Source organism: Odocoileus virginianus, chromosome 17, assembly GCF_023699985.2.
Source record: "Odocoileus virginianus isolate 20LAN1187 ecotype Illinois chromosome 17, Ovbor_1.2, whole genome shotgun sequence".
Lineage (NCBI taxonomy): Eukaryota > Metazoa > Chordata > Mammalia > Artiodactyla > Cervidae > Odocoileus > Odocoileus virginianus.
The window spans coordinates 42,164,068-42,189,931 of record NC_069690.1 but is presented as its reverse complement, the minus strand read 5'-3'; the positions used below and the strand labels follow the sequence as shown (position 1 = coordinate 42,189,931).

Genomic DNA, 25,864 nt, shown 5'->3' with positions numbered 1-25,864 from the left:
TTCCTTTATATGAGTTGTGAAAATAGTATACATGGGTTTATTTCTGTAAAAAAAGATGTAGAGCTACACATACTGATGTAGAAAAATGTCTAAAATGTAGTTTTTAGGAAAAAAGCAAATTGCAGAAAAGTATGTACAGTTTGAGACCATCTGTTGGGGGAAAACATATTTGTATATGTATTTCCATAGTCATGAACATTTCTGGAAGGTTATACAAGAAGGAAGTTAACATTGATTACTTCTAAGTAGCTGGACTGGAGGTGGGGCATGGGGGTCTACTCATAGTTCAATATATTAGTTAAATTTTAGCTTTGTGATCAGGTGTTCTTTTCTTTCTTTCTTTTTTTTTAAAAAAAATATTTATCTGGCTGCTCCAGCTCTTAGCTGCAGATCTTCACTGTGGCATGCAGGATCTTGTGTGTGTGTATGTGTGTGTTTAGGTTGCAGCATGTGGGATCTTTTAATTGTGGTATGTGGGATCTAGCATGAGCAGGGATCAAACCCAGGCCTCCTACAATGGGGGGCATCTTAGCCACTGGACCACCAGGTAAGTCCCTTTTCTTTTTTTAAAAGGCAACTTTGTTTATTGGATGCGCCATATGGCATGTGGGATCTTAATTCCCTGACCAGGGATCAAACCTGTGGCCCCTTCAATGGAAGTGCAGAGTCTTAACCACTGGACCATCAGGGAAGTCCCTTTTCTAATTAAAAGGCCCAATATTTGCCCACTAGAAACTCACAACCAAGGACAGTGACTGAGCAACACTTCACTGTGTATTTTGGAGACAATTAGAGGAAAGCCCTGGTGGGGCGCGGTTAGAGCCAGGCCAGAAGACCTGCGGGGGAGGCCCCTGCAGAAGACAACATCTGAGTGCAGTTCTGAAGTGGGGCGTCTTGGCTTCATGGAAAGATTGTAGGCACTGGAATCAAGCAGGCCTGATCTGAGTTCCTGTTTAACTACTTATTAGCTGCACTCAAATTAGCATGCACCAAATTCTGCAGGTCCCAGGGGATCATTGGGAGGATTAGAAATCATAAAATGTGCTTCCAACACCAAAATAGTGCCCAGGTCAACATTTCATGTACTTTTGAAGAATGCATAGGTGTTAAGCAAGGGGAAAGCGTGCTTAAGAGGGAAAGGCCATCATTCAGAGGGACAGCATGTGGTTTACCAGGCCCAAGCTTTGGGTGCTGGCCTGGGGAGTGGAGGGTGACACGGGGACAGCTTAGGAAGAGCCTTAAATTCTATGCTAAGGAGTCTGATTTGTATTTTGAGGGCAAGGGGCATCTATCAAAGGATTTTTTTTTTGTTTTTGGCGGTGCTGGGTCTTAGTTGTCACATGTGGGGTCTCTTAGTTGCAGCATGTTGGATCTAGTTCCCTGATTAGGGATGGAGCCCAGACCCCTTGCATTGGGAGTGTGAAGTCTTAGCTCCTGGTCCACCAGGGAAGTTCCTATTGAAGGATTTTAAGTGGAAATGGTTCTAAGACCAGATTTGTAATTTCAAAAGGTCATTGACAACAGATTGAAGGGAGAGTAGCTTAAAGTCCAGTGAGGTTGCTGCAGTAATCCAGAAGGTAGATGGAGATACCAACAAAAGTGCTTGGCTATGAGGGAGGTGGACTCATGAGGACCTTATCACCTATTGGATGCAAGAGTGGAGAAGAAGCAAGAAGTCCAAATAACAGTCTTAAGCATGGTCTATGTGGTGGTGTGTGTGGGCAGACAGGTGGAAGAGTAGATCTGGAGGAAAGAAGAGTCTAGCTTTAGGCATATTGAGTTTAAGGTATATCTGGTGTGTGTCACTGGATATGTGAGGCCAGAACTCAGAAGAGAAAGTCTGTGCTGGAATTAAACCCTATTCTGTTAGTACGAGAGAGGAAGGGTGGCCAGAAAGGCAATGATTATTTTGAGTAAGGATCAAGCATAACAGGGTAATGACTCAGTCACAATTACTTGGTCTTAAGGTTATTTTTTTTTTAACTGTACTTAAAAAAATTTGTTTGGCTGCACCGGGTCTCAGTTGTGGCATGCAAACCCTTGGTTGTGGCATGTGGGATATAGTTCCCTGACCAGGGATCAGACCTGGACCCCCTGCATTGGGAATGCAGAGTCTTAGCCACTGGATCACCAGGGAAGCCCTGGTCTTAAGGTTTTAAATAGAGGTTGATTTAAAGTGTCAGTATCAACAACCATCAAGGCCTAAGGGAGTATTAGAGGCTTAATGATGACACCAGGAGAAGGCTAGTGCTATTAAAATAACCAAATAATATTAGATGTCTCCAGCAAAAGCCTCAATTGTTTGTGCTTCCAAGGGGAGCTATTAATACAAGTGTTGAAACACCTTTGGCAAGTGGTAGACTTCACCTGAATCTGACAATTACGTTATTTCTTCAAATTAGAGATCTAAAGATATGGATTGGATAGTAACTGATAAAGCCTATTAAATTAGATGAATCCTAAGCAAAACATTTGAAAGCCTGTGTCCAAAACTTTGGGTGTGGTTCACTGTGGTTCATCAAACCAGTCAATCCTAAAGGAAATCAACTCTAAATATTCACTGGAAGGACTGATGCTGAAGCTCCAATGTTTTGGCCACCTGATGCGAAAACCCAACTCATTGGAAAAGAGCTTGATGCTGGGAAAGATTGAGGGAAGGAGGAGAAGTGGGTGAGAGAGGATGAGATAGTTGGGTGGCATCACCGACTCAGTGGACATGAATTTGAGCAAACTCTGGGAGATAGTGAAGGACAGGGAAGCCTGGCGTGCTGCAGGAGTTAGACGTGAGTTAGTGACTGAACAACACTGTGATTCATAGCAACATCCATATGAGTATAACTAGGAAAAATCAGAGTCACATTAAATAAAAATGAGAATTCCAGAATATTGGCTTCACAGCAGGCACCCTATGTAACTGATAGGGTAACATAAGGTTGTTGCTGTGAGGGAGGCCTCCCATGGATGTTTTCAACCTGGGTCCCTGGATGAGGGTCTTCACAGTTGACAGAGCCCTATGGATGGTTTGCAGAGTATTATGTGAATGTGTATAAGTGTACATTTTCTGGGAAGAAAGGCCTGCAAACCACTATTGTAGAAATTAATCCTTTTCTTTCTCTGATGTACCTCTTCTTTTATTGATTTCCTATTATTTTCTTTTTTGTCCATGCCTGGGGCTTAACAGACCACAAAAGAAATCTGCTTACCCCACAGTCTAGCCCAGTTCATCCACATATGGTTGAAATGACTGCTGACTCTTGGTCTAGAACAGCTATTTCAAGCATCCCACCTTGTTTTCTATAAAAATATATACTAGAACCTGCTCTGAATTATTTTGTTTTATCTAACAGAATCTTGCATAGAGACCAGTTTATAAAACTGACTGAAAAAAAAAAAAAAAAGCTCTGTATGTACCCAAGTAGGGAAGTCTGGTCCCACCCACCAGGCCATCCCATAGATGTATATTTGAGGTATATTTTAAAACCACCAGTGTTATGGAATCTAGGAAAGAAGGTATAGATGTACCTATTTGCAGGGCAGGAAGAGAGATGCAGACAGAGATGGAACCTGTGGACACTGTGGGGAAAGGGGAGGGTGGGATGAACTAGGAGAGAAGCCCTGACATATATATACACACACATGCACCCGCACGTGTAAAATAGATAGCTAGTGGGAAGCGGCGGTGTAACACAGGGAGCTCAGCTTGCTGCTCTGTGATGATCTAGAGGGGTCGGGTGGGGGAGTGGGAGGGAGGGGATGTAGGTATATTTACAGCTGATTCACTTTGTTGTAGAGCAGAAACTGACACATTGTACAGCAATTATACGCCAATACAAAATAAAACCACCAGGGTAAATCAGGGTACTGGGGTGGAGATCAACTCCATCAGAGTCCCTATAGGGAAGCAGCATCACCCATGGTGCCACGAAACCCAAGATAAGGATATTTCTGATCTGCTAGGCTTAAAAGATTATCCCGATGGGGTGGCTCTTAAGGAGGGAAAGGAAGCCAGCCCTGGCCTGTCCTGGTTAGTTGAGCTGTCGAGGGTAATGTGAGTGAAACTGATGTTGCAAGCCTGATATCTTCATCAGTTCGATCAGCTCGATTTCATGCCTACAAGGCACACCTCAGGTTGCTGCTAAATTTCTCGGCAGAGAGTGGGATATTTGTAAGAGCTTTCGAGTAGGAGAGTTTAGAGGGCTACATGCAAATCCATCTTTAATCTGGGGAAAAAAAAACAAAAACCAAAAACCACTTAACTCTTCTACTCCCCTGGACTTTGGTGCCCACATTGTAGACCTAGCTTCTGTGCTTCCCCATCCAGTTTTTAAAATTTTTTCTGTCTCTATTTATTCATTCATTTTCGACTGTGCTGGGTCTTTGTTGCTGTGTACAGGCTTTCACTAGTTGTGACGAGCCAGGGCTACTATCTAGTTTCTGTGCTTGGGCTTCTCATTGCAGTGGCTTCTCGTTGCGGAGCACAGGCTGTATGTAGGGTGTGTGGGCTCAACAGTTGCAGCACGTGGACTTAATTGCCCTTCAGCATGCAGGATCGTCCCAAGGATTGAACCCACATCCTCTGTATTGGCAGGCCGATTCTTTACCACTGGACCACCAGGGAAGTCCCCACATCCAGTCCTTTGATGGAGTCCATTACACCTTGACCACGGTTTTCTAACTATCTGGGCTCAACTCTGAAGCTGCCTTCATTTAATGCTTTTATCCCCCTCCCTCCTCTATCCAGATTTTTTTTTTCAAGGTATATTTATTTGGTTGCACTGTCTTAGTTGCAACAGGTGAGTTCCTTAGTTCCTTAGGCATACAAAGTCTTAGTTGGAGCATGTGGCATCTCGTTCCCTGACCAGGGATCGAACCTGGGCTCCCTGCATTGAGAGCACAGAGTCTTAACCACTGTGCCACCAGGGATTTTATCCCTTGCCCAACTCGCCCTCGCTCCCTGCCACAGCCTCTCCCCATTTCCTCCCTGTAGGAGCAGAAATGGCAGAGAGAATCACCTGGAGAGGCCATCGCTTTATTCCAGTGATGACACCACCGCCCAGCCATTTCTTTGTGACTCTTCTCTTAAAGCCCCTGTCATGTTATTTTAAGTATCTTCAGTGACTCTATTTCAGGGATTGATGTTTCAAATGGCCAGACATTATTCAAGTTCATGCACCATAGCAAAGACTGGGACTGCTCTTTGGGTCACCAAAGTAATAAGATTTGATTTTTCTCTCATAATTTGCAATCTGGGCTCCAAAAGATATTCTGCTAGACTAACTGAGGACAGGGGCTGTGTTTGTTCTGCTCATCACTTTATGCTCAGCTTGGAAGACTGTAGGTGTCTAAATAATATTTGCTGAGTGAAGGAGTAGGACTTCCAAAACGTTCCGGAGCAGAAGCAGCATCCTTTGAACAAGTACATGATCTCTTGTGATGTCAGCCATCCTAGGACCCCACTGGCTGAGCACAGAAATCCTGACTCGTGTGTTCTCCCCTTATTTCCTCTGCTCACGTGGAGATATACTGCCGACGAGTGTGAGCCCAGAGAGTCAGTAACAATTAAATCAGGAATGTAAACCTTGGGATCATCTACATGTTGAAGCCACGTGTGTAGATGTTGTTCCCAGGGGAAACTCTGCCGAGGCTGCCGGTCAGTACCACGTGTCTCAGCTTTTCCATGATAAATCGTTATTACCAGAAATCTTTACAGAATGTTTTCAAGTACAGCTCAGTGCTTTAGATAGATTTGTTTTTCTCTTCATGTGGTGGAATCACATCTGGACATTAGTTAGATGTATTTCATCTAAAAATAGCATTTATCCAATTTACTGTCACTTGAGGAGAGAAACCTCTTTTTTTCCCCTTCATTCTTTTTAAAGGCAGACTCCACTGATAATTCTCTGCAGGCTAACATGGCTCGCTGCCATTTCATAGAGTTAAAAATAATAAAGGTATCAGGTTGTGTGTGTGTGAGTGGATAAATGGAAGTACAACAAAGTAATGGTTTTTATAGATGGAAAAAATATGACCACTGCATTCTTATGGACCTTTTCTTCTTTTTTTTTCTTTAAAGTCATCACTGATCTTCCTGGTCATGTGGTTAAGCCCTAAACTCAGCAGTGGGATGAACTACAATCAGACTCTCCTGAGTAATTACACCAGGGCCACAGGACATGACTTGGGGGATTTTTGTCTTAGGCTGTCTTCTTCTTATCAGTGATCATTTCATCTCATCAATCAACCATTTGGGTTTTAGAAAGAAAGGTGGAGAGAAATGAGAAAGGAATCCAGAATAAGAGATGAAGGAAAAAACAGTAGCAGGGGTTCAAGCACCAAGCTCCTGGAGCCCTCTGGAACACTTTGCACATATTTGAAGGCAGAAACTGGAATTTAATGTGACTAAAGAAAAATCCACACTCTGGTCCTTCCACCTAAGGTGCTGACCTCTAGTAAATCAGAGTGGGTTCAGGAAGAGACTATAAGGAAGGAAGCACTAACTAGTCAGTCCCAATTTCACCTCTGTCAAGGCCATTGGTGGTTCTGGAAGTATATATCTTCAGGGACAGTTCTTGGACCTTTCTTGCCGTGTGACACTTGTCCTGTCTCCCTAAAGAGAACTCTGGCTATTGCGCTATTTCTCTAAAGACACATTCTTATTCCCCACCCCATCCCCCCTTTACCAATGAAATCATTATTGTCATCAGTGTAATAGGATGATTTCTGTTTTTCTTTTCTTTCTTTGGTTCTGATGTGAACCATTTTGAAAGTCTTCATTGAATTTGTTACAGGACTTCCCTGGTGGCTCAGTGGTAAAGAATCCGCCTGGCAATGCAAGAGACTTGGGTTCGATCTCTGGGTCGGGAAGATCCCCTGGAGAAGGAAATGGCAACCCACTCCAGTATTCTTGCCTGGGAAATCCCATGGACAGAGGAACCTGGTGGGCTATCTTCCACCAGGTAGCAAAAGAATCTGACCCGACTTAGCAACTAAACAACTGAATTTGTTACAGTGTTGCTCCTGTTTTATGTTTTGGTTTTTTGGCTGTGAAGCATATGGGATCCCCTGCCTTGGAAGGTGAAGTCTTAACCACCAGACTGTCAGAAAGTCCCTGTTTTTCTTTTCAATGCACCTTCCAGCCAGAGTTCATGGGTCTGACCCGTGACTGTTACAAGGTGTTGTCCTCTGCCTGTCGGAGAGCCTTCCCTGGCACTCTGTCGTAGGCCCTGAGTCTGGAGTTTCTTTCCATGCATCAGGGAAGGGTTTGACCAACTCGTCCACATCCTCTACCCTTCTCATTTGCGACCTCCCCTGGGTGGAGGTGTGAAATGGGAGGTGTTAGCACCACAGCCTGAGCTGTGGACCCGAGCCACACTGGCTGAGCTAAGTGGCAATTCAATCCAGGACCTTGACATTGTTGGTACCGTGCAAGCCTGCAAATGATTTGCCCACTGGGACAGGCTAAAGCACATCTGCTCGATTTTCTTCCAATGCATGAACACAGGGGCCTTCTAATTCCTGAGCATATCCAGCCTATAAAAACCTCTGCAGCAGCAACCCTGAGATTGGAACTGTTGAGCCGTTTTCATTTTGTGAAGTATTTTTATAGATTTTTTTTTTTGCTTCAGATACATCTTGGCATAAATGAAACAACAGACTTAACATTTTAAGAGGAGACTCTCATTTGCCTTCAGTTAGTTGCAACCTTCATTTCTCAGCTATAAAAATTTAACAGATATGTGAGTATCACGGGTGGAATGAAATTAATTTTTACCACCCACAATAGTTCATTAGTGAAATAAGGAAAGTATTTAATGGATTTGTGCTTGGTGCACCTAAAATTATTTCACCATAATGAAAGGTCTTGAAAGACTAAGAAAAAGTATGATGACAATTAAATTGCCTATCTGAACAGTATTACTGTAGAGAAGGAAAACAGACTCTTAAAATAGCTCATTGTAGAGTTGAAAAAGATGGAGAAATCCATAAAGGAAGCATAAAGATGTTGCAAATGGAAGGAGAATCTTAAAAAAAAAAAAAAAAAAAACCAACACGATTCTTGTTCTTTCTTTGCACGAAGTCCCAGATTTTCAGGATCTTCCATTTCATTTTTTGAGGGGTGTGACTTGTTAGATTCCTAAGCAAGCTCTATTTTTCTGCTTTAAAACGTAAACCTCCATTCTTCCCAAGTGTACAGAAAAACCACTAAAAAACAAAAAACAAACCCAAAAAAACCCTAACCAAGTGTACAGTAAAACTTTGTATTTTTCATGTTTGAAAACCTACTAATTAACAGTTTGACAGCCCTGGGACTTCCTTGCTGGTACAGAGGCTAAGACTCTGAGTTCCCAATGCAGGGGGCTGGAGTCTGATCCCTGGTCAGGGAACTAGATCCTACATGCTGCAACTAAGACCCAGTGCAGCCAAATAAATAAATACTAAAAAAACAAACAAACAAAAAAACCTTGACACTTCTGATGGGAGAAAGGCCAGTAGGGCAGAAAGACAATGGGAGGGAGTGTTTAATAAACAAACTTGCCTTCAACCCTTGAGTGGTGTCCCCTCCCCCGCCCCCCATAATGTCAGAGGTGGCAAATGATTTTGCAAATGATTTGCTCAAGGGCACACAGTGGTTGAACAAGTAGAGAATTCAGTTCAGTGCCTTCTATCATGATAGATCAAGGCTTGCTAGCACTTCAGCAGGAATCCGTTATTATACCTATTGAAAGAAAGTGAAAGTTGCTCCATCGTGTACGACTCTGTGACCCCCACGGACCATACAGTCCATGGAGTTCTCCAGGCCAGAATATTAGAGTGGGTAGCCATTCCCTTCTCCAGGAGATCTTCCCAACCCACTGATTGAACCCAGGTCTCCTGCATTGCAGGTGGATTCTTTACCAGCTAAGCCACCAGGAAAGCCCTATTATACTATTAGTTTTTATTTATGCATTTAATTGAAAGAAATAAAAGTCCTTTGAAATGTCCTCTAATGCAGACTTTTCACAGATCCTGGTTTATTTAATTTAAAAAATTCTATAATTCCTTTACAATGTGCTAGTTTCTACTGTAAAACAAAGTGAATCAGCTGTAAGTACACATATACCCCCTCCCTTCCACCTCAGATCCCATTTCAGTACTAAGTCCTTTATGCTCCATCCCAAGACCAGATGAATGGAGTCAGAAGGTTTTCCTGCAAATTCTGTCCCAAGCCAGTGGGTAATATGTATCCTTCGGTTTGTTAGGTCAAAGAATAGTGACCTTCCTCAGACTTTGGGAATCCTCTTGGTTCCATGAAGCTTGTTTGTCTGCATCTTACCTCCCTCTGCTCCTCTTAAAAAGAAAAAACTTTAAAGTTTATTTATTTGGTTGCGCTGGGTCTTAGTTGTGGCATGCAAGATCTTCCATCTTCATTGTGGGTTGTGAGATTTTTTTGTTGTGGCATGCAGAATCTTTAGCTGCAGCATGTGGGATCCAGTTCCCTGACCAGGGATCAAGCCTGAGTTCCCTGCGTTAGGAGCATGGAGTCTTAGCCACTGAACCACCAGTGAAGTCCCCTTCTACTCATCTTGACTCTGTCAGAAGAAAAAAGCAAAGAACAAACCCCAGATTTCTTCCTTGTTGTCTGATAACATTGCACCAAAGCCACAGTTTTACCTTTCTGGTTTTCTAGATGCTTGTGTTTTTATCATCTGAACTAAAAAATAATTTTAATGACAGATAGGTGTCTTCTGGAAGGTCAAGAGAAGGGTAGGTGTGAAATCTAGAATTCATTGTGTGTCTTGTCATTTTATTCTAATAATTCAGTGCTTAACTGTGCTGGGCATTTGATGTGTAGAGGCCAAGATTGGGGAAAAAAAAAAAAAGATATGAGGGTCCCCATACTCAAAGAATTGTTAGTCTGGGGGAACTAAAATAAAAAACTAGAAATTATAGGTGGGTTGAAAGTGAAAAAGTGAAAGTGTTGGTCGTTCAGTAGTGTCTGACTCTGTGATCACATGGACTGTAGCCCACCAGACTCCTCTGTCCATGGGATTCTGCAGGCAAAAATACTGGAGTGGGTCGCCATTCCCTACTCCAGGGGATCTTCCTGACCAATGGATCAAATCAGCGTCTCTTGCTTTGGCAAGCAGATTCTTTACTGTCTGAGCCACCAAAATGGGTTACCAATAATAATAACAACCACTACAGCTGGCCCTGGCTAACTTCATAGAATGAATCGCATTAGTCTCTTCTTTCTCCCCATCTGTGAAGTCTCCCTTCCCTCATCACCCAGAGGGAGAGAGGGGCTAACAGGATTGGAACTAGGGCAAGGCAAGTGAGGCGCTTGCCTTGGGCACACCATTTAAGGGGGCACCAAAAATCCAGCTAAGTCAAGATTTTAAATAGTGCATTAAAATCCAAATTAATGCAAAAACCCCGCAAACAAAATATCAATATTTAAATAGAGAACGAGTTCTACTGATTTTTCCTTTTTTTTTTGCCTCAGGCTCTAATACAGTTTGGCATGACATTTGGAGTTAATATCCAGAAATAAAGCAGAATGTGTGTGTATGTGAGAGAGAGAGAGAAGAAGGAGGGAAGGAGGGAGAGAGAGAGAGATGAATCATAAAGTCAAAAGAAACCTTAATGACCCAAATTTAGTTCAGTCAAGTTTATAGGTGAGGAAACTGAGAAGCTAAAGTTTCACCTTAAGCCAATCACAGATATTTATTAAACTTTTTATTTTGTATTGGGGTATAGCCAATTAAGAATGTTGTAATAGTTTCAGGTGATCAGTGATGGGGACTCAGCCATACATATACATGTATCCATTCTCCCCCAAACTTCCTTCCCATCTAGGCTGCCACATAACATTGAGCAGAGTTCCCTGTTCTGTACAGTAGGTCCTTGTTGGTTATCCATTTTAAATCTATCAGTGTTTACATGTCCATCCCAAACCCTCTACTTATCCCTCCCTTGCATCATTCCACCTGGCAACTGTAAGTTCCTTCTCTAAGTCTATGAGTCTCTTTCTATTTTGTAAGTCCATTTGTATAATTTCTTTTTAGATTCCACATAGAAAGGATGTTATACAATATTTCTCCTTCTCTGTCTGACTTACTTCACTCAATGTACCAATCTCTGGGTCCATCCATATTGCTGCAAATGGCATCATTTTTCTTTTTAATGACTGAATAATATTCCATTGGATATGTGTACCACATCTTCATCCATTCCACTGTTAATGGACTTAGGTTGCTTCCATATCTTGGCTATTGTAAACAATGCTGCAGTGAACACTGGGCTGCATGTATCCTTTTGGATCATGTTTTTCTCCGTATATAAATACCTAGGAGTGGGATTGCAGGGTCATATGGTAGCTCTATTTTTGTTTTTGTTTTTGTTTTTTAAATAAAAAGTTTTATTGGAGAAAAATAGAACCACCACAGAGAAAAGAGCACAAAATTCAACTGACCCAGAACTGAAAGTCACAACTACCCAATATTGTTTGCGATTACTTTTCAATTTCTTAAATGGTTTCCTATTTTTGGTTTTTTTAAGGAGCCTCCATACTGTTCTCCATAGTGGCTGTACCAGTTTACATTCCCACCAACAGGGTAGGAGGGTTCCCTTCTCCCCACACCTCTTCAGCATTCATTGTTTGAATCAAATACATCTTAAAAAATTATCTTTAATTTGAATATGGTTGGTTTACAATGTTGTGTTAGTTTCAGGTGTATAACAAAGTGAATCAGTTATACATATACATACTCTTATTTTTTTTTTTTAGATTCTTTTCCCATATAACAGATACCTTTAAAAAACACCAAAGCTTGGGACTGTTAACCACCAGTACTGTGAATACTTACATACTTACACTTACACAGTAATGGCTTCCAAAGCAGAGGAAACTTGGCTCCCCCCAAAGGAGGCAAGCTCAATAAATTGGTCAAATCAGGGCATTTTAATGGGCTATAGACATAGAACTTTTAGAATAGCTAAAGGTCCCAGAGCACATGCCCAGTCTCTTTGTATCCTTTGCATGTAAGGATTCCAGGAAAATAAGGCATGACCTGAAGACCCAGCCACTGCCTGATTTTGGACGGCAGTGCTTGCAAGGGGTTGAGGGGTAGGAGGGGTCTTGGCTTCAGGCTCAACTGATATTCCCCCCGCCCTGACTAGGAGACCCACATGACTTTGGCCACTGGGGTAAATACTCTTGCCCATGTACCCCTGCCTTCTTTGTCTCTGCTCAAAGGGGACTTTGCTGGCATGGCTTTTCTTCACATTGGCATGGGTTGACCTTCAGGATTGGATATGTGCTTTGCTTCTGATTCAGCAAAAGTATCATTTTGCTGCACTTTGTCTTCAGTGAGTAGAGGTTCCCTGGTGACCTTGCAGGAATGAGTGGATGGTGGAGGGAAGGAAGGTTTGGGTATTCCAGGGCCATGGCCCAATTCTGGACCAGTGATAACAGTCCTCAACCTACAAATAACCATCAACATCCCATTTTGGTAAGACTTAGAATACAGTCCCGGAGAAGGCAATGGCAACCAACTCCAGTACTCTTGCCTGGAAAATCCCATGGACAGAGGAGCCTGGTAGGCTGCAGTCCATGGGGTCGCGAAGAGTCAGACACGACTGAGCGACTTCACTTTCACTTTTTACTTCCATGCATTGGAGAAGGAAATGGCAACCCACTCCAGTGCTCTTGCCTGGAGAACCCCAGGGATGGGGGAGCCTGGTGGGCTGCCATCTAAGGAGTCGCAGAGTCGGACACGACTGAAGCAACTTAGCAGCTGCAGCAGAATACAGTCCAGTTACATGGTGATGATGAAAATTCCTGTTCCTCCTTGCTCCTTCCCCATCCAAGTCTCCAGGGACAGACTCTATCCTGTGCACACAAGAGAGTTCTGACAGCAGGAGTTCTGAAAAACTGATCAACTTGTCCTGGGTTGCTTGGGACTTTCCCACTTTGAGCATCAAATACCAAAGTCCCAGGCGACCCCTCAGTCCCAGGCAAACCAGCCCAGTTGATCAGCTTCAGTGACCCACAGCCAGTGGTCACTGGGCCGCATGGCGATCTCAAGAGTCATTAGAGAGCTAGAGCATTTGGCCTTTTTTAAAAGAATAGGATGGAACTTCCAGTGAGTGGAGTGAAGGGGCAGCTGAACTCGCTTTTCAAGTTTGGGCATGGGAACTCTAGTAAAACTCGTCCTTCAGCCTCTGATAAGAATCAGCTGCTTTTGGCCAGGATCGGTGCTGAGTGCTACACTTCCAAAGCAGTGAGAGTTTATTACTACCCTCATGGAACTTGGGCTGCGGGCCAGAGGTGTCTTGTGAGGACTCTTGGGTAATCGGCAAACACTGACGCCAGCAGTACATTTGATCCCTTGTCACCATCAGAATCAGGGCAGAGGAAATGAAGGCAGGAGCTGCAGGACCCAAATCTCCAGGGACAGGCTTTCCAGCAGGATATACCCTCCTGTACGGTCAACCTCAAAGCATCTCCACAGGCACCAGGCTCAGCCTGACCTTGGCCAAGACTCTCTCCAGGGACAGGGCTGATGGAGCTGTGTGAGCTCCATCATACATACATACATACATACATAGTGGTGTGTAGCAGTCTCGCACCTGGATGGTTCAGAGGCAGCTGAGGACAGGAAGGCAAGAGAAGGAGTGAAGGCAGGGCCATCAGAGTTACTGTTTCCTCTTTGGTACGTCTGTGCCTGCACACACTCTCTCTCCAGTCTGATAAAAAAGCATGGGGAATTCTCATGGTTGGAATCAGAAATGTGAAGTCCCAAATGAAACCAGAAATGAGAGCAGAGTAAGTGTGTGTGTAGCAAAAGAGGTGAGGGTGCCAAGCAGATCAGGAAGATTTTCGGTGTTCAGGGTCTTCCCTCGGGCATGTTCAAGGCATCAGTTAACTCAGGATATCTTAAAGGCATCATCTAACCTCCAGTGATAACTTCCATCACCCTGGAATACACAAAGGCTTCGGAGGTTTCAAAGAGATCACATACTATGGGACAAGAGAGTATGGTTACGAAATGAGTAGCAGGAAAGCATGGGTAAGAAGTAGATAGAAAGATTGGGAGGAGTAACAGACGAGGGGTGGACAAAGGCTCTGATCAGGGAGCTGGAAGAGATTTAAAGAACCCGTGTTGAAACAGATAGTAGTCCTCTTTTTAAAAATTTTTTCCCTGGAGTAGAGATGATTTTCAGTGTTGTGTTGTTTCTGGTGTACCACAAAGTGTACCAGTTATACATCTATTCACTCTTTTTAAGATTCTTTTCGCATTGTAGGTCATTACAGAGTATTGAGTAGAGTTCCTTGTGCTATACAGTAGGTTCTTTTAGATATCTATTTTATATAGTAGTGTATATATAGTAGTATATATCAATCCCAATCTCCCAGTTTATCTTCCACTCTTTTACACCCTGCCCTGGTAACCTTAAGTTTGTTTTCTACACTTGTGATTCTATTTCTGTTTTGTAAATATGTTCATTTGTACCATTTTTCTAGATTCCACATATAAGTGATACCATATGATATTTGCCTGACTTGACTTCACTCTGTATGACAATTTCTAGGTCCATCTGTGTTGCTGCAAATGGCACTACTTCATTCTTTTTAATGGCTATTATTCTACCTATGTACCATATCTTCTTTAGCCATTCCTCTGTCAATAGACATTTAGGCTGTTTCCATGTCTTGCTGCTGCTGCTAAGTCGCTTCAGTCGTGTCCAACTCCGTGCAACCCCATAGATGGCAGCCCACCAGGCTCCCGTGTCCCTGGGATTCTCCAGGCAAGAACACTGGAGTAGGTTGCCATTCCTTCTCCAATGCATGAAAGTGAAAAGTGAAAGTGAAGTCGCTGAGTCATGTCCGACTCTTTGCGACCCCATGGACTATAGCCTACCAGGCTCCTCCGTCCATGTCTTGGCTATGGTAAACAGTGCTACAATCACATTGGAGTGCATGAATATTTTCAAATTATGGTTTTCTCTGGATATATACCCAGGGGTGGGATTGCTGGATCATATAGTAGCTCTACTTTTAGCTTTTTAAGGAATCTCTATACTGTTCTTCATAGTGGCTGTACCTATTTACATCCCCAACAACAATGTAGAAGGGTTCCTTTTCCACACTCTTTTGAATTTATTGTTTGTAGACTTTTTGATGATAGCCATTCTGAGTGCTATGTGGTGATACCTCATTGTACTTTTGTTTTGCATTTCTCTAACAGTTAGTCTTGATGAACACCTTTTCATGTGCTTTTTGGCCATCCATATGTCTTTTTGGAGAAATGTCTATTTAGATGTTTTGCCCACTTTTTAATGAATTTTATTTATTTTTATTTATTTATTTATTTATTTATTTATTTATTTATTTATTTATTTATTTATTTTTTATTAGTTGGAGGCTAATTACTTCATAATATTGCAGTGGTTTTTGTCATACGCTGACATGAATCAGCCATGGATATACATGTATTCCCCATCCCGATCCCCCCTCCCACCTCCCTCTCCACCCGATCCCTCTGGGTCTTCCCAGTGCACCAGGTCCGAGCACTTGTCTCACGCATCCAACCTGGGCTGGTGATCTGTTTCACCCTAGATAATATACATGTTTCGATGCTGTTCTCTTGAAACATTCCACCCTCGCCTTCTCCCACAGAGTCCACAAGTCTGTTCTATACATCTGAGTCTCTTTTTCTGTTTTGCATATAGAGTTATCATTACCATCTTTCTAAATTCCATATATATGTGTTAGTATACTGTAATGGTCTTTATCTTTCTGGCTTACTTCACTCTGTATAATGGGCTCCAGTTTCATCCATGTCATTAGAACTGATTCAAATGAATTCTTTTTAATGGCTGAGTAATATTCCATGGTGTATATGTACCACAGCTTCCTTATCCATTCGTCTGCTGATGGGCATCTAGGTTGCTTCCATGTCCTGGCTATGATAAACAGTGCTGCGATGAACATCGGGGTGCATGTGTCTCTTTCAGATCTGGTTTCCTCGGTGTGTATGCCCAGAAGTGGGATTGCTGGGTCATATGGCAGTTCTATTTCCAGTTTTTTAATGTCTATTTAGATGTTTTGCCCATTTTTTAATGAATTAAAAAAAATATTTGACTACATCAGGTCTTAGTTGTGGCACATGAGATCTTTGTTGTGGTACATGGACTTTCTAATCGTGGCACACAAGCTCAGTTGCCCCAAGGCATTAGTTCCCAGACCAGGGATAGAACCTAAGTCCCCTTCTCTGCAAGGTGGATTCTTAACCATTGGACTATCAGGGAAGTCCCCAGCCCACTTTCTTTCTTTCTTTTTTTTAATTGAGCTGCATGAGCTGTTTGTATATTTTGGAGATTAATCCCTTGTTGGTCACTTCATTTGCAAATATTTTCTCCCATTTTGTGGGCTGTCTTTTTGTTTTGTTTATGGCATCCTTTCTGTAAAACAAATACCATTGATATTTTTTGATAGGGATTGCACTGAATCTGTATATTGTTTTGGGCAGTATTGTTATTTTCACCATATTGATTCTTCCCATCTAAGAGCATGGTATATCTCTCAGTTTGTATCATCTTTGATTTCTTTCATCAACATCTTATAAGTTTATTCCTAGGTATTTTGTTCTTTTTGAAGTGATGGAAAATGGAATTGTTTCCTTAATTTCTCTTTCTGATCTTTCATTGTTAGTAGATAGAAAGGCAAGAGATTTCTGTGTATTGATTTTGTATTCTTCAACTTTACCATATTCATTGATGAGCTCTAGTAGTTTTCTGGTAGCATCTTTAGGATTTTCTACACATAGTATCATGTCATCTGCAAACAGTGACAGTTTTACTTCTTCTTTTCCAATTTGGATTCATTTTATTTCTTTTTCTTCTTGGATTGCCATGGCTAGAACTTCCAAAACTATGTTGAATAAAAGTAGACATCCTTGTCTATTCCTGATCTTAGAGGAAATGCTTTCAAGTTTTCACTGCTGAGAAAGATATTTGCTGTGGATTTGTTGTAATGGCCCTTATTGTGTTGAACCTTATAGGTTCCCTCTGAACCCACTTTCTATAGAGTTTTTACCATAAATGGGTGTTGAATTTTGTCAAAAGCTTTTTCTGCATCTATTGAGATGATCATATGGTTTTTATTCTTCAGTTTGTTAGTGTGGCGTATCAAATTGATTGATTTATTATATTGAAGAATCATTGCATCCCTGGGATAAATTCCACTGGATCATGATGTATGACCCTTTTAACGTATTGTTGGATGCTGTTTGATAGTCTTTTGTTAAGGATCTTTGTGTCTGTGTTCATCAGTGATATTTGCCTGTAATTTTCTTTTTTTGTGATATCTTTGGTTTTGGTACCAGGATGATGGTGGTCTTGTAGAATGAACTTGGGAGTGTTCTTGCCTCTGCAGTTTTTTGGAAGAGTTTCAGAAGGATAGGTATTAACTCTAAATGCTTGATAAAATTTTCCTGTGAAGCTATCTGGTACTGGATTTTTGTTTGTTGGAAGTTTTTTAATCATAGATTCAATTTCAGTACTTGTTATTGGCCTGTTTTTATTTTCTGTTTCCTCCTGGTTCAGTTTTGGAAGGTTGTACCTTTCTAAGAATTTGTGCATTTCTTCTAGGTTGTCCATTTTATTGGCATATACTCGCTTGAAGTAGTCTCTTATGAGCTTTTGTATCTGTGGTGTCAGTTGTAACTTCTTTTTCTTTTCTAATTTTGTGGATATGAGTCCTCTCCCTTTTATTCTTGATGAGTCTGGATAAAGATTGTCTGTCTTTTCAAAGAATCAACTTTTAGTTTCTTTGATCTTTTCCATTGTTTTCTTCATCTCTTTCATTTACTTCTGCTCTGACCTTTATGACTTCTTTCCTTCTGCTAACTTTGGGTTTTGTTTGTTTGTCTTTCTATAGCTGCTTAGGTATAAAGCTAGATTGTTTGAGATTTTTCTTGTTTCCCAATATAAGATTGTATTGCTATAAACTTCCCTCTTAGAACTGCTTTTGCTGTATCCCATAGGTTTTGGCTTGTCATGTTTTTGTTGTCATTTGTCTCTAGGTAATTTTTTTAAATTTCCTTTTTGTTATCTTCAGTGAGTCATTGATTGTTTAGTAACATATTGTTTAGTCTCCATGAAAAGTGAAAGTGTTAGTCACTCAGTCATGTCCTATTCTTTGCGACCCCATGGACTTTGGCCCGCCAGGCTCCTCTGTCCATGGAATTCTCCAGGCAAGAATACTGGAGTGAGTAGCCAGTCCCTTCTCCAGGGGATCTTCCTGACCCAGGGATTGAACTCGGGTCTTCTACACTGTAGGCCAATTCTTTGTCCTATGAGCCACCAGAGAAACCTCCATGTTTTGTGTCCCCCCCCGCCAATAATTGATTTCTAATCTCATAGCACTGTGGTCAGAAAAGATGTTTGATATGATTTCAATTTTCTTTAACTTACTGAGGCTTGATTTGTGCCCCAAGATGTGATCCTGGAGAATGTTTCATATGTACTCGAGAAGAAAAGTGTATCCTGCTGCTTTCAGATGGAATGTTTTATCAATATGAGTTAAGTCTATCTGGTCTAATCTGTGAACTAAGGCTCGTGTTTCCTTATTAATTTTCTGTCTGGATGATCTGTCCACTGGTGGAAGTAAGGTGTTAAAGTCTCCCACTATTATTGTGTTACTGTCCATTTCCCCTTTTAATATGTTAGCATTTGGCTTAACCAAATGTTGCTTTGGTTAGCATTTGAGGTACTGCTTTATTGGGTGCATATGTATTTGTAATTGTTATATCTTCTTCTTGGATTGATCCATTGATTATGCAGTGTCCTTCCTTGTCTCTTGTAACAGTGTTTTAAAGTCTATTTTGTCTGATATGAGTATTGCTATTCCAGCTTTCTTTTGGTTTCCATTTGCATGGAATATCTTTTTCTAGTCCCTCACTTTCAGTCTGTATGTGTCCCTAATCTGAATTGGGTCCCTTATAGACAGCATATATATGGCGTCTTGTTTTTGTATTCATTCAGACAATCTCTGTTTTTTGGTTGGGAGATTTAATCCATTTACATTTAGGGTAATTATTGATATATATGTTCCTCTTGACATTTTCTTCATTGCTTTGGGTTTGTTTTTGTAGGTCTCATTTCTTCCCTTCCTCTTTTTTTCTGTTCTCTTGTGGTTTGATGACCATCTTTACTGTTGTGTTTCGGTTGCTTTTCCTTTTTTGTGTGTGTATCTCTTGTAGTTTTTTGATTTGCATTTCCTATAAGGTTTTAATATAGCAATAACCAGGATTCCCTGGTGGCTCAGATCATAAAGAATTTGCCTGCAATGTGGGAGACCCAGGTTCAATCCTTGCGTCAGAAAGATCCCCTGGAGAAGGGAATGGCAACTCCAGTATTCTTGCCTGGAAAATCCCATGGAGCCTGGCAGGCTATAGTTCATGGGGTTGAAAACAGTCAGACACAACTGAGCAACTAACACTTTCTACACACACAAAGGTTAAGTTGCTGGTCTCAATTTCAAATGCAGTTCCCACTTTCTGTACTTGTACTCTTCTCCTCCCACCCCCCACATCCCCCTCACCCCACCCACCCCACCCCTCTAGATCATCACAGAGCAATGAGATTAACTCCCTGTGCTATAGAGCAGCTTCCCACTAGCTAGCTAGTTCATGCATGGTAGTGTATAAATGTCATTGTTACTCTCTCATTTCATCCCACCTTCCCCTTCCCACCTGGAAGGGGTGTTCAAAAAGGTGTGTTCAAAAGTCCATTCTCTATGACTGCATCTCTATTCCTGCCCTGCTAATAGGTTCATCTGTGTCATTTTTCTAGATTCTATATATGTTTGCATTAATATACCATATGTTTTTCATTATCTGACTTTACTCTGTGTGGCAGACACTAGGTCCACTTACATCACTATAGATGACCCACTTTTCTTTTTATGGCTGAGTAGTATTCCACTATATATATGTACCACATCTTCTTTATCCATCCATCCATCAACAGACATTTAGGTTGCTTCTATGTTCTGGCTATTGTCTGATCCTTTCAATGAATACAACTTTCTTTAAAATTAGTCCATAAAAATCAGAATATAAACCATGTAAAGCAGAATGACCAGTGTGGATAAATGAGGTCTTTGTAGTATATTTGTAGTACTGAAAAGGCTGGTTCTACATTAGGGACAGCTGATCTTCATACCACACCTAGAAGGAAGGGTTTATTATTACTTGCAGCAAGAAAGAAAAACACTGGGGATGTTTCCCAAAGCAGCATCTCTCCAAGTAGCAAACTGGGGAAAGTCTTAACTCTGGGTACATGCCTATTTGTGAAGGGGCTTGAACGGTAGGCAGAGTCCAAGTTTTAGTTGATTGAAGGGGAGGTGCTAGGGAGGTGCTGACTGCTGGCTAAAGCATTTGTTGATGACATTTCTTCATTCCTCAGTTAATGTGTATCTTCCTCTTTGTTTTGGTTCCTATTATTTAATTCCCCAGCTTCTATTCTTTTTATGTCTTCCTGTATTAAAGGGACTAAGTGCCCACATGCCCATCCCCTTCTAGAGGCCTCTCACGCTGCACACAGCCCTGCCTTTCCTTTCCCCACCACCTCACTCCCCCACCACCCCACCTCCTGAAGCTGCTGCCGGTCCCCACCCTCTTTGAGGCTCGATTGCTCAGCTTTTTCTCAGTGTCCATGAGATTATACAGCCATCACCCTCTTACTTGAACTTGTTTAACTATGTTTCTATTCTTGCAATCAAAGGTGTATCTTGAGCCCTTATCTCTTCCTTCCTCTTTGCAGGTACACCTGCCAGTGGTACCCTGAGGTGAGGAGTTGCTCAGCTTCCCTGGTGCCCTCCAGGACACGAAAACCACCAGGCCTGTATGCTCGGAAGCATCCGAATACTTAGAGGTTGGCAGATGGTTGGTTGAATTTTTTACCTTTTGGGGGAACATTTCAGCACCTGTGGACAAGGCTCTTGGGCTCCATTTCAGCACCTTGTTAAGACCATTGGATGGATGTTGTTGTGCAAAACAAAGATCCACATGGATCCTGCCACTGAAGCCTGCCTAGGCAGTAGGCTTAGCTGGATAGAAAGTGGTCAGGGATTTCTTTATTTAAGAATGAAAAACACAAAATTGGGAAGGAAAGTGGACTTCATCTCCCTAAATGGAATGACAGTAGAACAGAAAAACCTTTTTCTATCTCCAGAAGGGAATTGTGGCAGGAGAATAGGAGCTTTACGGGGAATTACTGGTATTATCAAAGGCTTTTCAAAATAGACTTGAAATGAATAGCTGTGCGCTCGTTTTATTACTGCCTTGTGAGTTTACATTTTGTTTTTGTACGGTGTTTTTCTCCCCCTTATGAGACGGTTGCTAGGGCTTGTGAGCAAATAACCTTTATTGTGTTGAATTTGGGACTGAACATAATTATCTCATAATTTGGGTTCAGAGTGCCATTTTTGACAGTTGTATTATGAGCTTTTAGAGGAAAATTGAGGCCACATGTGGTAAGCTGCTTCCTATTCAGTTGCCTTTCAAGTTATGGTGTCTCAGCTTTCCCTTCCCCCCCTACTCCACACCAGTGCAGCCTCAGGACCAGATGCTGCCAGAGGCAAATCATATGATCCAGTGTGGGTATTGCCAAGCTCCAGCACCATCTCTTCTGAAAAGACTCTGGTCCTGTCAGTGCCTTTTCCCGGATGACTCTGTGGACATGCATCTCCAGGGATGCTCCTACCAGGAAAGTTGTGAGTCAACAGAAGTTTTGTAAATTGCATCAATGTTCCTAGCAACCTCCCTGACCATTTCAGAGATGCTTCATCTTCATTTCTGACTTGTCTGTCTTGTGGGCAGCACTTTTTACCTAATCTGTCCTACAGCATTTCTATAAAGGAGAGTAATGTACTGTGAACAAACTCTTAAATGTACCAGGAAAGCACACTGCTTACAGAAATCCTTAAATAACAATCCTTTTTTAAAATATTTTTCTGTTCCTTCCTATTACCTAGCAGAAATTTGGGTTCACCTAGAAGCAGGTCTCGAGAAGAGAGTTTAAGGGCAGATGGTTTATTAGAGAAGTCATGCTAGGAAACACCAGTTGCTGCTGCTGCTGTTGATTCGCTCCGTTGGGTTCAATTCTTTGTGACTGCAGCATGCCAGGTTTCCCTGTCCTTCACTGTTTCCCAGAGTTTGCTCAGATTCATGTCCATTGATTCGGTGATGCCATCCAACACCAGTAGGAGAGGGGGGAGTTGATACAGGCAAGGGAAGGAAGTCAACACAAAGTGAATCTTGGAGCTGGTCACTACTTAGGCAAGGTAGTGGGGCTTGATCCTTGCAGAGATCTCTAGGAAACAGTGTAAAGACACACCTCATGTCTATGCCACGTAAGGGTGAGGAACGTAGGGTTATTTATATTTGGGCTCCTTCAGTCACTGGTGGAGGGCTGCTTCTGGGGGAGAGAGTGGATGATATTTAATCATTTCCTAGCACTCTACCTTCTACCCAGGCAGGGCTGTCGAAATCCAAGACAGCTCTTGGATGGTAAATGCTGGCAAATGGAAGCCAAGCCAAATGTAAGTGGCTGTGGGCAGGAACACCAGCGCATCTGCTACATTCAGCTTCTCCGTCATGCCTGGGAGTTACTACACCCACTCTTCCTCATCCTTAAGTGTCTTCTGGCTGAATTCTCTGCAAATCAGAAAAAGGTTCTTAGAGACTTATTATTAGGAAAGTGAAGTTTTCCTTCAAATATTTTCTTTATATAGAAACACTAGGAAATGGAACCAGTGGCCACAACCAAGGCTTAATATCAAGCCTTTTCAAAATGCTCCATCCATCACTTGCAGTGGATGGAGGATATAGAAGCAAGTATAGACAGCCTTTATAGTCAAGATTGTTTTTATTCCATCAGTGGATTTCCATGATTAGCAAAGACTGGCTTCTTTGATATTTTTCTTAAAATATATTTTTTTTATTGGGGTACAGTTGCTTTACAATGTTGTATTAGTTTCTGCTGTATAGCAAAGTGAATCAGCTATATATCTCTCTCTCTCCACTCTTTTTTTGGATTTTATTCTCACTAAGGTCACCACAGAGCATTGAGTACAGTTCCCTATGCTATATACTCAGTTGTTGTTTAGTTGCTAAGTCACGTCCAACTTTTTTGCAACCCCATGGACTGTAGCCCACCAGGCTCCTCTGTCCATAGCATTTTCCAGGTAAGAATACTGGAGTGGGTTGCCACTTCCTTCTCCAGGGGATCTTCTTGACCCAGGGATTGAACCTGTGTCTCCTGCCTTGGCAGGCAGATCGTTTACTGCTCAGCCATCAGGGAAGCTGTGCTATACAGTAGGTTCTCTTATCTGTGTTATACAAAGTAATGTATATATGTCAATCCCAATCTCCCAGTTCATCCCACCCCTTTTGCCTCCTTGGTATCCCTATGTTTGTTTTCTATGTATCTTAGATGCTTTTTGAAAGTGTGTGCATATCCCTGGGTACCTCATGAACCATGGTGTGGCAGGGGTCCAACGGAGGTATGGGATGCTGTCCTTTTGTTTGTAAGTACCAGCTCCACACACTGACAAGAGTGATTAAACCCAGGCATCCTAGTTTCTGTATCTCAGAGGCCCTGGATCCTCACGTTCCTGGTGAGTGCTGCTTTGTCTTTATCCCTGATGGCTCTCTGGCAGCTGAACAAATCATGCTTTGGGTGGTTTCCTACTATTTTGAGGGTTGAAGAGTCTAAGTTCCTGACATAGCATCAGATGGGGATCTTGGTGCTGAGAATTAAGCTCATGGAGTCTCTCTTGCACAGAGATACTACAAACGAGTGGAGCTGAACTTCCTTCAAGAGGCATACTGATGGACTGGCATCTTGGCAAAATGGACTCCAGGTCAGTTCTGTATCAGATCCAGGGACCATTTCTACTCTGACTCCTCATTTCTAGTCCCTGGTGTGTAATTTGTGAGGTTTCAGATCTAGAAAAAAAAACTTTAAAGATCATCCAGCCAACCTGTCTATTTTGCTGATAAGGACCCTGCATTCCAGTGTGGTTGAGTCACTAAACGCAGAGTCAAACAGGGAGTCAAGAGCTGGGCTGAAGGGAGAGAAAGCCAGTCTCTTACTTCCCATGCAGTTAATAAAGCAGCAGAATTTCTCAGTGGATTCAGGAGAAGTAAATGTTTGGTGCCACATTTATTTCTGGTATACCTGCTCAGGACAGTTCAAGGCTATCTGGGAATCTGAAGAATGAGACTCTCACGGCTCTCACACTGTCTGCTTGAGCTTTTTGCTTCCCATCTCTCTTCCCCTACTTCCACTCCCAATTCATTCTCCATCCTATTTTCACTTTTGTTTTTTGGTGCCAAAACCCAGGAACTATTTTCTCTCTTTTCTTATAACTCATGTCCTTCATTCCAACTCCCTAATTCCCTTCCTCCACCATTTCTCTGTTCCCACTCTCCCAGGTTCTTTCTCTTCTCCACTACTATATATTTCTCTTTCTCATATTTATCTATCACTTCTCTTAGCTGCCCTTTCCTAGGCTCCCTGGCTCTCCCCCTCTGCCATCTTCGATCCTGGAAGCATACTTGGTTATGGTGGTAGGCAGCTTCTGTGATAGCCAATGATCCCCAACTGGTCTCTCTGCCCTCATGGAACCTTCTTCCTCCTGGTACAGGATGGACCTTGTATTAAATAACTCAATTTTAATGAATAAAATATGACCAAAATGATGGGACATCACCTGTAAGCTTAGGTTTAAAGAGGCTGTGGCTTCCATCTTTGACTATGAGGAAGCTGGCTGCCACGTTGTAAACTGTCCTACTGAGGGGCCACGGAACAAGGAACTGGAATCGCCAGCCTAACAGCCAGTGAGGATCTCAGGTCGGCTTACCATCACATGAGTGATCCTCTTCTGTGGAGCCTGGAGACAACTGCAGCCCCTCTGATACCTTGATGGTAGCCTATGAGAGGCCCCCAGCTGAGATGCTCTTGGATTCCTGACCCACAGAAACTGTAATAAATTTAAAAAAATTTTTTTAAGTACTGTTGATTTACAATATTGAAATGTCTGCACCCTTTTGAACTGTAGCCCGCCAGGCTCCTCTGTCCATGGGATTCTTCAGGCAAGAAAACTGGAGTGGGTTGCCATGTCCTCCTCCAGGGGATCTTCCTGATCCAGGGATCGAATCCAGGTCTCTTACGTCTCCTGCACTGGCAGGTGAGTTCTTTACCACTAGCACCACTTGGGAAGCCCCTTTGGGTTATTACAAAATATTGAGTAGAATTCCCTGTGATACACAGTAGTTCCTTGTTGATTATCTATTTTAATAATAGTGAAGTGTTTGTTTTTAGCTGCTAAGTTTGGGGGGCAATTGGTTATGCTGCAAAACGAAAAATGCACAGTTGTCCTTTATAGGCCTCCCCTCAGAAATGTTTGTGCTCTCTGAGCAAATTGCTGTGCCGGTTGGGCCTCAGTCTCCCCATTTGTGAGGCTTGGGGCTTAGAGTCTAGTGTCCCAAGTCTCCTGTCCATGAGGCTGTGTAGCCTGTGAGGTTGCAACAAACCCCGTCTATTCTACTGTTCAGCATAGGAAGCCTGGTTAAACCTGCACATCTTTGTACGTTAAGCTCCACATCTTTATATTTGCCTCAGATTTTTCATCCTATTATCTGAGGTCTGTTTCTAATTTCTGACAGAATCGCAGTGGCCCATGCCTCTCTCTGCCCAACACACCAGTTGCATTTTGGAGTCACGGCTATTGTCTTTTTTGCCGCTAATCTCTTGTTTTGCAAAATCCCAATAGAACCTGTGAACAGAGAGAGTTGCCGTGGTGCCAGAT

At 42.2% G+C, this 25,864-nt stretch overlaps 1 long non-coding RNA gene and 2 other non-coding genes across 3 annotated transcripts; 1 reads left to right on the top strand and 2 right to left on the bottom strand.

Moving 5' to 3' along the window:
• Window positions 1-618: 618 nt before the first annotated feature.
• On the bottom strand, window positions 619-691 carry TRNAG-UCC (transfer RNA glycine (anticodon UCC)). The gene has a single exon. It is a non-coding gene; the product is annotated as a tRNA-Gly (tRNA).
• A 4,159-nt stretch (window positions 692-4,850) lies between these two features.
• On the bottom strand, window positions 4,851-4,923 carry TRNAE-CUC (transfer RNA glutamic acid (anticodon CUC)). The gene has a single exon. It is a non-coding gene; the product is annotated as a tRNA-Glu (tRNA).
• Window positions 4,924-21,676: 16,753 nt separating this feature from the next.
• LOC139039135 (uncharacterized) lies at window positions 21,677-25,304 on the top strand. The gene is made up of 3 exons (XR_011492346.1): window positions 21,677-21,763; window positions 23,836-23,914; window positions 25,115-25,304. It is a non-coding gene; the product is annotated as an uncharacterized lncRNA (long non-coding RNA).
• Window positions 25,305-25,864: the final 560 nt, after the last annotated feature.